Source organism: Manacus candei, unplaced genomic scaffold (genome assembly GCF_025592945.1).
Source record: "Manacus candei isolate 608988 ecotype Guabito, Panama unplaced genomic scaffold, ASM2559294v1 h1tg000117l, whole genome shotgun sequence".
Classification (NCBI taxonomy): domain Eukaryota; kingdom Metazoa; phylum Chordata; class Aves; order Passeriformes; family Pipridae; genus Manacus; species Manacus candei.
The window spans coordinates 590,553-601,762 of record NW_026138165.1 but is presented as its reverse complement, the minus strand read 5'-3'; positions in this window follow the sequence as shown (position 1 = coordinate 601,762).

The window sequence follows — 11,210 nt, the reverse complement described above, 5'->3', positions numbered from 1 at the left end:
TGGGGTGGGGGGTTTGGGAGGGCTCAGGGATCTTGCGGGGGGGAGGGTTGGGGGTCCCAGCAGTGGTTTTGGGGTCCCAGGGGTGGTTGGGGGGTCCCGGGGGTTGTTTGGGGGATATTTTGGGGGTCCCCCTGAGCTTTCCGGCGTTGTGGAAGACCCCCCTCCTCTGCAGGATCCAGGCTGGAGGTGGGGGGTCTTGGGGGTCCCTGGTGGATGTTGGGGGTCCCAGGGGGGTCAGGTTAGTTTGAGGGTCCCAGGGGTGGTTTGGGGCTCCTGGGGGAGGTCAGGGGGTGTTTTTGGTGGTCCCCCTGACCTTCCTGGCATTGTGTAAGACCCCCCCTTCTCTGAAGGATACAGGATGAGGGCGGAGGGGATTGGGGTCCCTGGTGGATGTTGGGGGTCCCGGGGGGGTTGGGGGTCCCAGGAGAGGTTTGAGGGTCCCGGGAGGGGTTGGGGGGATATTTTGGGCGTTCCCTGACCATTCCAGGTTGGGCACTTGAGGCCGTGGGTGCAAGCAGGGAGGGGGGAGCACCCAGGGGGGTCCCTGTGACCCCCAGGGCCAGCGAGGAGCTCCACTGCGGGTTCAGGGTGTCGATCTGCACCTGGGTGATGTCACCGTGATGCCATCAACAACCACGGTGATGTCATAGACACACGGAGTGATGTCATCGACACACGGAGTGATGTCATCACACAGCTACCCCCAAATGTCAGCGCCTTCCCCTGTGACGTCACTACGTTCCCCTGTGACATCAGCACTCTCCCTATGACATCAGCACATTCCCCTGTGACATCATTGTGTTCCCCTATGACATCACCATGTTCTCCTGTGACATCATCACATTCCCCTGTGACATCACCAAGTTTCCTATGACATCTGTGTTCCCCTATGACATCCCCATGTTCCCCTATAACATCACCATGCTTTGCTATGACATCACCATGTTATAATCTATGACATCACCACATTCCCATATGACATCACCCTGTCCTCTATGACATCACCACGCTCCCCTATGACATCCCCACGCTCCTCTGTGACATCATCAGGGAGGGGTACGTGGAAGAGGCGGCTGGGGGGAGGGGCTGCCCCATGACCACCAGCCCCTGGTTGTAGCTGGAGAGCCTGGAGGCCGTTCTGTTCCCGTTGGACAGCAGGATGTTCTTCCTGTGGCACCCCAGGAACGTGGGGGGGCACAAGGGAGGTCACGGGGGGGTCACAGTTGCAGATGGGCCCTCTCACTGCCCTCCCACTTCCTCCCAGTACCTCCCAATCCCACTCAGTGCCCCCACAGTCCCTCCCCATGCCCCCCAATTGCTCCCAGTCCCCTCCCAGTCAAACACAGGTCCTCGCAGTTTGTCCCACTCATTCCCTTCCCAGTCCGCCCCAGTCCTTCCCAGTCTCCCCCCAGTCCCTCCCAGTTCCCCCCAATTGCTCCCAGACCCCTCCCAGTCAAACACAGGGCCTCCCAGTTTGTCCCACTCATTCCCTTCCCAGTCCGCCCCAGTCCTTCCCAATCTCCCCCAGTCCCTCCCAGTTTCCCCCAGTTGCTCCCAGTCCCCTCCCAGTCCCCCTCAGTCCCTCTTTATCCCTCTCAGTCCCTCCCAGTTCCCCCCAGTTCTCCCCACTCCCCCCCAGTCCCCACAGTGGTGAATGTGATGTCACAGGGGAGGATGTGATGTCAGAGGGGAGATGTGATGTCATGGGAAGGATGTGATGTCATAGGAAAGATGTGTTGTCACAACAAGAACGTGACATAAGAGGGATGATATAGTATCACAGGAAGGATGAATGTGATGTCACAGGGACGATGTGATGTCAAAGAGGAGGATTGGATGTCACAGGGGAGCTGTGATGACATGGGAGAGGATGTGATGTCACAGGGGAGGATGTGATGTCACGGGGAGGATGTGATGTCACAGAGGATGTGATGTCACAGAGGAGGATGCTCCCGAGTCTCTGCAAGCAAGGGGGGCTGGCACTGACCCCCTTCTTGGGGCACCAGGAGCCCGGGATCAGGGAAACAGGGAGCTGGGAGATAAAGGGGCTGACGGGCAATGGGCACAGCCGGGTGACTGGGATCTCCAGTCTGGGCAGGCACTGGGGAGCACTGGGCAATGCTGGCCCTGGCACACAAGGGCTGGGCCCAGGGAAGTGCTGGGGTGGTGGCAGTGCCCGGCTCCAGCCCATTTGCGGGCACTGCAGCCCCCAAGTGGTGCAGGCCCAGCCACGGCCTCCCCGAGCAGAGCCCAGAGGGGCAGATGCCCTTTGCTGGCCCTGCCCCTGTCCCAGCTGGGCACACCGTGTCCTCCCGCATCAGCCGGGCCCCGCTCTGCTGAGCTGGCCCAGGCAGGGGGGGCCAGGCACTGGCAGCCCAGCAGGGCTCTGGCTCCACACTGGGCTGGCCCTGGCACACAGCTGCCCCAGTGCCCCTGTCCCCAGGGATGGCCCTGCCCTGCCCTGGGCCCAGCGCTGGCCCTCAGCAGGATGGCACCTTCCCGCCCCACTCTCCCTCCCTCCCCACCCGCCTCACAGGCCCCTCTGGGCTGGGACCCCCGTGGGCACAGATCAAGGACAGCCACTGAGCGGGGGCTCCCGGCACCTGCCACAGCCTCAATTCTCCACTCACCTTTGGCCACATTTCTGCAACACCTTCCATCCTTACGGGCCTCTGACCACACACAAGAGACCATTGTGGGGCAGCTGGGAAAACATCTCAGCTGAATGACTTGACTGTTTGCCTTGCATTTTCCCCAGGAGCCGGCAGTGACCTGGAAGATTTTCCTTTTGCCCTTTTCTGCTTCGTGCCTCGTTTGTTGGATAATTGAGGAACGTTGACTGAGGAGGGGCCCAGGGGAGGTGAAGCCGCTCAGGGGGGGCATTTACAGCCCCTGTACCCCAAGGGGATGTGATTGCCTCCAGCACAGGGAATTCCATCTCATCCTGGGCACCTCCTGCACCGGGAGCTTGCAAGATCTTTCTCCAAGCCATTCCTGTCCTTCCCTCTCTGCAGGAGACACCTCCAGAGGCTGAGGACTGCTGCCCCCTTCCCAATCCCACTGTCCTTATCCCCAGCAAGGAATCCCCAGCTGGACTCCACACCCTCCAATTCCTCACTCCTGGCCCCAGTATCCGGCATCTTCCTTAATGATGGAGGCCAAGGGATGGAGGGCACCCTGAGCCCGTGACACTGAGCTGAGCGGGGCAGGTGACACACCTGAGGGATGGGATGGCATCCAGGGGGACCTGGACAGGCCAGAGAAATGGTCCCAGAGTGTGGAGAGATAAGGCTAAAGGTTAACATAGAATAGGAATTAGAGAGGAAAACCAGCTGCTGCTTCCCGGACAGCAAAGAGACTCCAGCTGCTGCTTCCCAGCTGGGATAAGGTCACGATGCCCCACAAAGCTCCCCAGGCACCCAGAAACAATTGCAGCACTTCTCATTACAAACCCTCAAACTTCTCCAAATCCTTAAAAATAGCATAAGAGATAGTGTGAAATGGGGAAAGAATTGTGGGAGATTTCCATTGAAACTCCTGGGATCAATGGAGGGGTTGAACCTGCCTTCCTCCCCCTCAGGGATGCCTGTGCTGGTTGGGAAGTGTCAGCTCTGCGTGTTAGTCACTGCTTGGAAGGACTAGAGCTGGCTTTTGCTTCCTAATGTAGTTGTGGATTGGTTTGGTGTAGAGGTTGTGCTTTCCTTTGCTTTAACAACAATTTTGAGATTGTTTGAAGTGTGTTTTTGCAGCCAGACCCTGTCCCTGACCACCACGAACCTTTAGCCTGTGCCAATTTGTATTAATAAAGAGTGTTATTCCTCAGACTGTTGGAGGGAGTCCTTTATAAAGGTGCTGCCAGTTTTGTTCATGCTGGAGTAACTGGTGAAAATATCCACTGAGGGGTTTTCCTTTGGCTGTGACGTGTCAGTGTCCGAAAAAGGGACCTGGAATTCCCCCCAGCTGGTGGATCTGTTTGGTGGAGGGTTCCTGGGTGGAATATGGGACAGACTAGGTGGGACTGACAGGGTTTTGTTTTTCCCTGGGGCACCAGCAGACAAACAAATCCCCAAGAGTCGGGTGAATTCCCCTTCCCCCCGTTTCCCGGCACACACGGGAATCTGCTGAGGTTGGACAAGACCAAGGTGGTGCAGCCGGGTCAGGGCAACCCCCGGGATCGGTGCAGGCTGGGGGAGGAAGGGATGGAAGTCCCTGCTGGGAGAGGGCTCTGGGGGTGCTGGTGGGTGACAAATGGGACACGAGCCAGCCCGGAAACCCCCCGTGTGCGGGGCTCATCCCGGGGCAGAGGAGGAGGGGAATGTGCCCCTCTGCTGCCCTCAGGTGAGACCCCACCTGCAGTGCTGCCTCCAGCTCGGGGGCCCAGATCAGGAGGAATGGACCTGTTGGAGTGGATCCAGAGGAGGCCACAAAGATGCTCGGAGGGCTGGAGCCCCTCTGCTCTGGGGACAGGCTGGGACAATTGGGACTGTTCAGCCTGGAGAAGAGAAGGCTCCAGAGTGGCCTTAGAGCCCCTTCCAGTGCCTCGAGGGGCTCCCAGAGAGCTGCAGAGGGATTCTGGACAAGGACCTGTAGGGATGGGAGAAGGGGGAATGGCTTCCCACTGACAGAGGGCAGGCTTGGGGGGATATTGGGAAGAAAGTTTTCCCTGTGAGGGGGGAGGCCCTGGCACAGGTTGCCCTGAGAAGCTGTGGCTGCCCCATCCCTGGAAGTGTCCAAGGCCAGGATGGACGGGGCTTGGAGTAACCTGGGCTAGTGGAAGGTGTCCCTGCCCATGGCAGGGGGTGGCACAGGATGAGTTTTAAGGTCCCTTCCCACCCAAACCAGTCCATGATTCCAGGATTCTGTGCTGAGACAAGTCCCTGTTGTGGGCAGTGACTGTAAACCAGTCCATTATCCCAGTCAAAACCAGGACAACAGGACAGAGACCTCCTGCTCAGTCTGGTCCTGCCCCCCCTCTCGTGTAGCTACTGAGGGACTCTGGGAATCCAAGGGCACCAGGAAATTGGGAAGGGAGACGTAAATGTGGGGAGAACAGGGTCCCCTTTTCTCCTCCCCTTTCCCTCTGGGAGTCACCACAACACCTCCCTGCGGGTCACGGCCTCAGGAGAACGGCCAGGCCCCAAATCCATTTGGAACCAGAGGGTGGGAAAAATCCCACAGGCGGGACTGCAGGAACAAGAGGAAATTCCCCAGGTGCTCCCAGCCCTGTTCAGGGGGAAGGAGGGAGACAGTCCAGGGGGGATCAGCTGCACCTCAGGCACCCTGCTCATGTGTCTCGTCCATCTCTCTCTCAAACACCACCCTAGGGACATTTCCCTCTTCCAATGAGCTCCTGCCCCCACAGTTTGGATGGTCCAGAGTGGGACCTTTGGTGGTGAGGGGCTGGAAATGCCTCTTTCTTGAGTGGCTTCACCTCCCCTGGGCCCCTCCTCAGTCAACGTTCCTCAATTATCCAACAAACGAGGCACGAAGCAGAAAAGGGCAAAAGGAAAATCTTCCAGGTCACTGCCGGTTCCTGGGGAAAATGCAAGGCAAATAGTCAAGTCATTCAGCTGAGATGTTTTCCCAGCTGCCCCACAATGGTCTCTTGTGTGTGGTCAGGGGCCCGTAAGGATGGAAGGTGTTGCGGAAACGTGGCCAAAGGTGAGTGGAGAACTGAGGCTGTGGCAGGTGCCGGGAGCCCCCGCTCAGTGGCTGTCCTTGATCTGTGCCCACGGGGGTCCCAGCCCAGAGGGGCCTGTGAGGCGGGTGGGGAGGGAGGGAGAGTGGGGCGGGAAGGTGCCATCCTGCTGAGGGCCAGCGCTGGGCCCAGGGCAGGGCAGGGCCATCCCTGGGGACAGGGGCACTGGGCCCATCTCACGCTCCCCCCCCAGGCCGCCACTGCCGCTGCAAATTCGACCAACAGCCCAAGTAACTGGGGATACTGGGAGGGACTTGGAGGGGATTGGGGTCACTGGTTTAACTGGGAGGTCACTGGTTTAACTGGTGTAACTGGGGGGTCACTGGTTTTAACTGGTTTAAGTGTTTTAACTGGGGGGGTCACTGATTTAACTGGTGTCACTGGTTTAACTGGGGGGTCACTGGGGTAACTGGTTTTAACTGTTTTAATTGGTTTAACTGGTGTCACTGGGGGGTCACTGGTGTCACTGGTTTAACTGGTGTCACTGGGGGGTTACTGGTGTCACTGGTTTAACTGGTATAACTGGGGTCACTGGTTTGAACTGGTTTAACTGGTGCCAGGACGGGGGAACCAGACGAGGTCGAGGGACCCCTGAGACAGTCCGTGAGATGTGAGTGGGGGAGGGGACTGGGACCCCAAAACCCCCCCCGGGACCCCCAAAATCTCCCAAAACCACCCCAAAATCCACCCCGGGACCCCTAAAACCCCCACAGGACCCCAAAATCCCTGAAAACCGCCCCAAAATCCACCCAGGGACCCCCAAAATCCACCAAAACCGCTCCAAAATCGTCCCAGAACCCCTCCAAAATCCTCCCTGGGACCCCAAAATCCACCAAAACCGCCCCAAAATCCTCCCTGGGACCACAAAATCCCCAAAAACTGCCCCAAAATCCACACAGGGACCCCCAAAATCCACCCCCGGACCCCCAAAATCCACCAAAACGACCCCAAAAACCCCCTTGGGACCCAAAAAACCCAACCTGGGACCCCCAAAATCCCCCCGAAACGCCCCAAAATCCACACAGGGACCCCCAAAATCCTCCCAGGGACCCCAAAATCGCCCAAAACTGCCCCAAAATCCACCCTGGGACCCCCAAAATCCACCAAAACGACACCAAAAAGCCCCCTTGGGACCCAAAAAAACCAATCTGGGACCCCCAAAATCTCCCCGAAACGCCCCAAAATCCACACAGGGTCCCCCAAAATCCTCCCTGGGACCCCAAAACTGCCCCAAAATCCACCCAGGGACCCCCAAAATCCTCCCTGGGACCCCAAAACTGCCCCCAAATCCACCCAGGGACCCCCAAAATCCACCAAAACCACCCCAAAATCCACCCTGGGACCCCCAAAATCCACCAAAACGACCCCAAAAACCCCCTTGGGACCCAAAAAACTCAACCTGGGACCCCCAAAATCCCCCTGAAACACCCCAAAACCCACACAGGGTCCCCCAAAATCCTCCCTGGGAGCCCAAAAACCCCCAAAACTGCCCCAAAATCCTCCCTGGGACCCCCAAAATCGCCCAAAACCACCCCAAAATCCACCCCGGGACCCCCAAAATCCTCCCTGGGACTCCAAAATCCTCTAAAACCGCCCCAAAATTCACCCCAGGACCCCCAAAATTCACCAAAACTGCCCCAAAATCGTCCCAAAACCGCCCCAAAATCCTCCCTGGGACCTCAAAATCGCCCAAAATTGCACCAAAACCCCTCCCAGGACCCCAAAATCCCTGAAAACTGCCCCAAAATCTACCCAGGGCCCCCCAAAATCCTCCCTGGGATCCCAAAACTGCCCCAAAATCCACCCCGGGACCCCCAAAATCCACCAAAACTGCCCCAAAATCGTCCCAAAACCCCCCCAAAATCCTCCCTGGGACACCAAAATTGCCCAAAACCACCCCAAAATCCACCAAAACTGCCCCAAAATCGTCCCAAAACCACCCCAAAATCCTCCCTGGGACCACAAAATCCCTGAAAACTGCCCCAAAATCCACCCCGGGACACCCAAAATCCACCAAAACTGCCCCAAAAACCACCCTGGGACCCCCAAAACCTCCTCTGGGACCCCCAAACCCCCTCCAGATCCCCCCAAAAATCCCCCCAAACCCCCTCAAGACCCTCCAAAATCCCCCCAAAACCCCTTCAAGAGCCCCAAAAATCCCCCCAAAACCCCTTCAAGACCCCCCCAAAATCGCCCTAAAACCCCTTCAAGACCCCCCCAAAATCGCCCTAAAACCCCTTCAAGACCCCCCCAAAACCCCCCCAAAATCCCCCTAAAACCCCTTCAAGACCCCCCAAAATCGCCCTAAAACCCCTTCAAGACCCCCCTTTTGGGGGGATCTTGAGGGGATTTTGGGGGGTCTGGGGGGGGGGTTGGGGGGTCCTGAGGGGATTTTGGGGCACCTGGTAGGGGTTTGGGGCAACTGGAGGGGGTTTTGGGGGGTCTTGAAGGGGTTTTGGGGGGGTCTGGAGGGGTTTTGACGGATCTGGGGGGGTCTGGAGGGGGATTTGGGGGGTCCTGAGGGGGTTTTGGGGGGTCCTGAGGGGGTTGGAGGGGGTCTTGAAGGGGTTTTGGGGGGTCTCGAGGGGGTTTTGGGGGGTCTTGAGGGTATTTTGGGGGGTCCTGAGGGGGGTTTTGGGGGGTCTGGGGGGTCTTGAGGGGTTTTGGGGGAGTCTGGAGGGGATTTTGGGGGGTCCGGAGGGAATTTTGGGGGGTCTGGGGGGGATTTTGGGGGGTCCTGAGCGGATTTTGGGGCGACTGGAGGGGATTTTGGGGGGTCTCGAGGGGTCCTGAGGGGGTTTTGGGGGGTCTGGGGGGGGTTTTGGGGGGTCCTGAGGGGGTTTTGGGGGGTTTGGGGGGGGGGTTGGGGGGTCCTGAGGGGGTTTTGGGGGGTCTGGGGGGGGTTTTGGGGGGTCCTGAGGGGATTTCGGGGGGTCCGGGGGGGGTTTTGGGGGGTCCTGAGGGGGTTTGGGGCGCCTGGAAGGGGTTTGGGGCGACTGGAGGGGGTTTTGGGGGATCTGGGGGGTCTGGAGGTGCATTTGGGGGTTCCTAAGGAGATTTTGGGGGGTCTGGAGGGGTTTTCGGGGGTCTTGAAGGGGTTTGGGGGGTTTATTGGGGGGTTTATTGGGGGGGTCTGGAGGGGGTTTGGGGGCTCTGGGGGAGGGGCTGAGGGATTTTGGGTGGCCCTGAGGGGATTTTGGGGAATCTGGGGTGGATTTTGAGGGGTCCTGAGGAGATTTTGGGGGGTTCTGAGGGGGTTTTGAGGGCCTTGAAGGGGTTTTGGGGGGTCTGGGGTGGATTTTGGGGAGTCTTGAAGGGGTTTGGGGGGTTTATTGGGGGGGTCTGGAGGGGGTTTTGGGGACTCGGGGGGGGGGCCTGAGGGATTTTGGGGGGTCTTGAAGGTGTTTTGGGGGGTCTTCAAGGGGATTTTGGGGGGTCTGGAGGGGATTCTGGGGGGTCCTGAGGGTTTTGGGGGGGAATTTTGGGGGGTTCCGGGGGGTCCTGAGGGGGTTTTGGAGGGTCTCGGGGGGGAATTTGGGGGGTTTGGGGGGTCCTGAAGGGATTTCGGGGGGTCTGGGGGGGATTTTGAGGTGTCCTGAGGGGGTTTTGGGGGGTCTGGGGGGGAATTTTGGGGGGTTCCGGGGGGTCTTGAAGGGGTTTTGGGGGGGTCTTGAGGGGGAATTTGGGGGGTCCTGAGGGGAATTTAGGGGGTCGGGGGGGGATTTGGGGGGTCCTGAGGGGGTTTCGGGGGGTCCTCAAATCCCCCCCTGGGACCTCAGAAAATGGGAGAGAAAAACGGGGTAAAAATGGGAATAAAAGAGGGAAATTTGGGGGAAAACGGGGCAAAAATGGGAATAAAAGGGAGAAATTGGGCGAAAATGGGGCAAAAATGAGAATAAATGGGGCAAAATTGGGGGGAAATGGGGCAAAACTGGGGGAAAATGGGGTAAAAATGGGAATAAATGGGGCAAGAATGGGAATAAAAGAGGGAAATTTGGGGGGAAACGGGGCAAAAATGGGAATAAAAGGGAGAAATTGGGGAAAATGGGGTAAAAATGGGGCAAATTGGGGCAAACTGGTCGGAACTGGGTCCAAACTGGGCCAAACTGGGCCAGAGTGGTGCCGCGGGGGGTGGGGGAGGGGCGGCCCCGCCCGCGTGGGGGATTAAAGGAGGAAACGCGGCCCCGCCCCTCCCCCACCCCCGCCCCTCCCCCACCCCGGGCACAAAAACCCCCCCCGGGAGGGACCGGGAGGGAAACGGAGAGAGATGGGGGAGAGGTGAGGGGGAAACGGGGCGGAAATGGGGCGGAAATGGGGGGAAATGGGAGGAAATGGGGCGGAAAGGGGGGGAAATGGGAAAAAAGGAGGAGAAAAGGGGGGAAATGGGGGGGAATGGGGGGAAAATGGGGGGGAAATGGGAAGGAAAGGGGGAGAAAAGGGGGGGAAATGGGGTGGAAATAAGGGGGAAATGGGGGGGGAAATGGGGGGAAACGGGGGGGAAATGGGGATAAAAATGGGGGAAATGGAAGGAAAAAGGGGAAAAGGGGCGGCAATGGGGGAAATGGAGAGAAATGGGGGAAATGGGGGGAAAAGGGGAGGAAATGGGGGGAAATGGGGCGGAAATGGGGGGAATGGGGGAAATGGGGGGGAAATGGGAAGGAAAGGGAGAGAAAAGGGGAGGAAATGGGGGGAAATGGGGGGAAATGGGGAAGGAAGGGGGAAAATGGGGGGAAATGGGGAGGAAATGAGGGGGAAATGGGGGGAAATGGGGAGAAATGGGGAGAAATGGGGGGGAAAAGGGGCAGAAATGGGGGGGATGGGGGAAAATGGGGGGAAAGGGGGGGAATGGTGGGAAAAAAGGGGGAAATGGGGGGGAATGGGGGGAAAGGGGGAGGAAATGGGGGAAATTTGGGGGGAAAGAGGGGAAAATGGGGGGAAATGGGGTTATGGGGGCAGAAAAAGGGGCAAAAGAGGAGAAAAAGGGAGGAAATGGGGGGAAATGGGAAGGAAAGAGGGGAAAAAAGAGGGAAATGGGGAAAATGGGGGGAAATGAGAAGGAAAAGGGAGGGAAATGGGGAGGAAAGGGGGGAAGAGAAAAAAGGGGGAAAAGAAGAAAAAAGGGGGGAAGAGAAAAAAGGGGGAAAAGAGGAAAAAAGGGGGAAAGTGGAAAAAAGGGGGAAATGGGGAAAAAGGGGGAACTGGGGAAAAAAGGGGGAATGGGGAAAAAGGTGGAAACAGGAAAAAGGGGGAAAAGAGGAAAAAAGGGGGGAAAGAGGAAAAAAGGGGGACAAGAGGAAAAAAGGGGGAAATGGGGGGAAGGGGGAGGGGCCAGTTTGGGGGGGAGGGGCCAGTCGGGTCACCTGTTTGTGTCCCTCCCCCCCCAGGGCCGTGACGTCACTGCTGCTGCTGCTGCTCTCAGGTAACGGGGACACACCTGGGGACAGGTGGGGACACACCTGGGGACACACCTGGGGACACCTGGACACACCTGGGGACACACCTGGGGACAGGT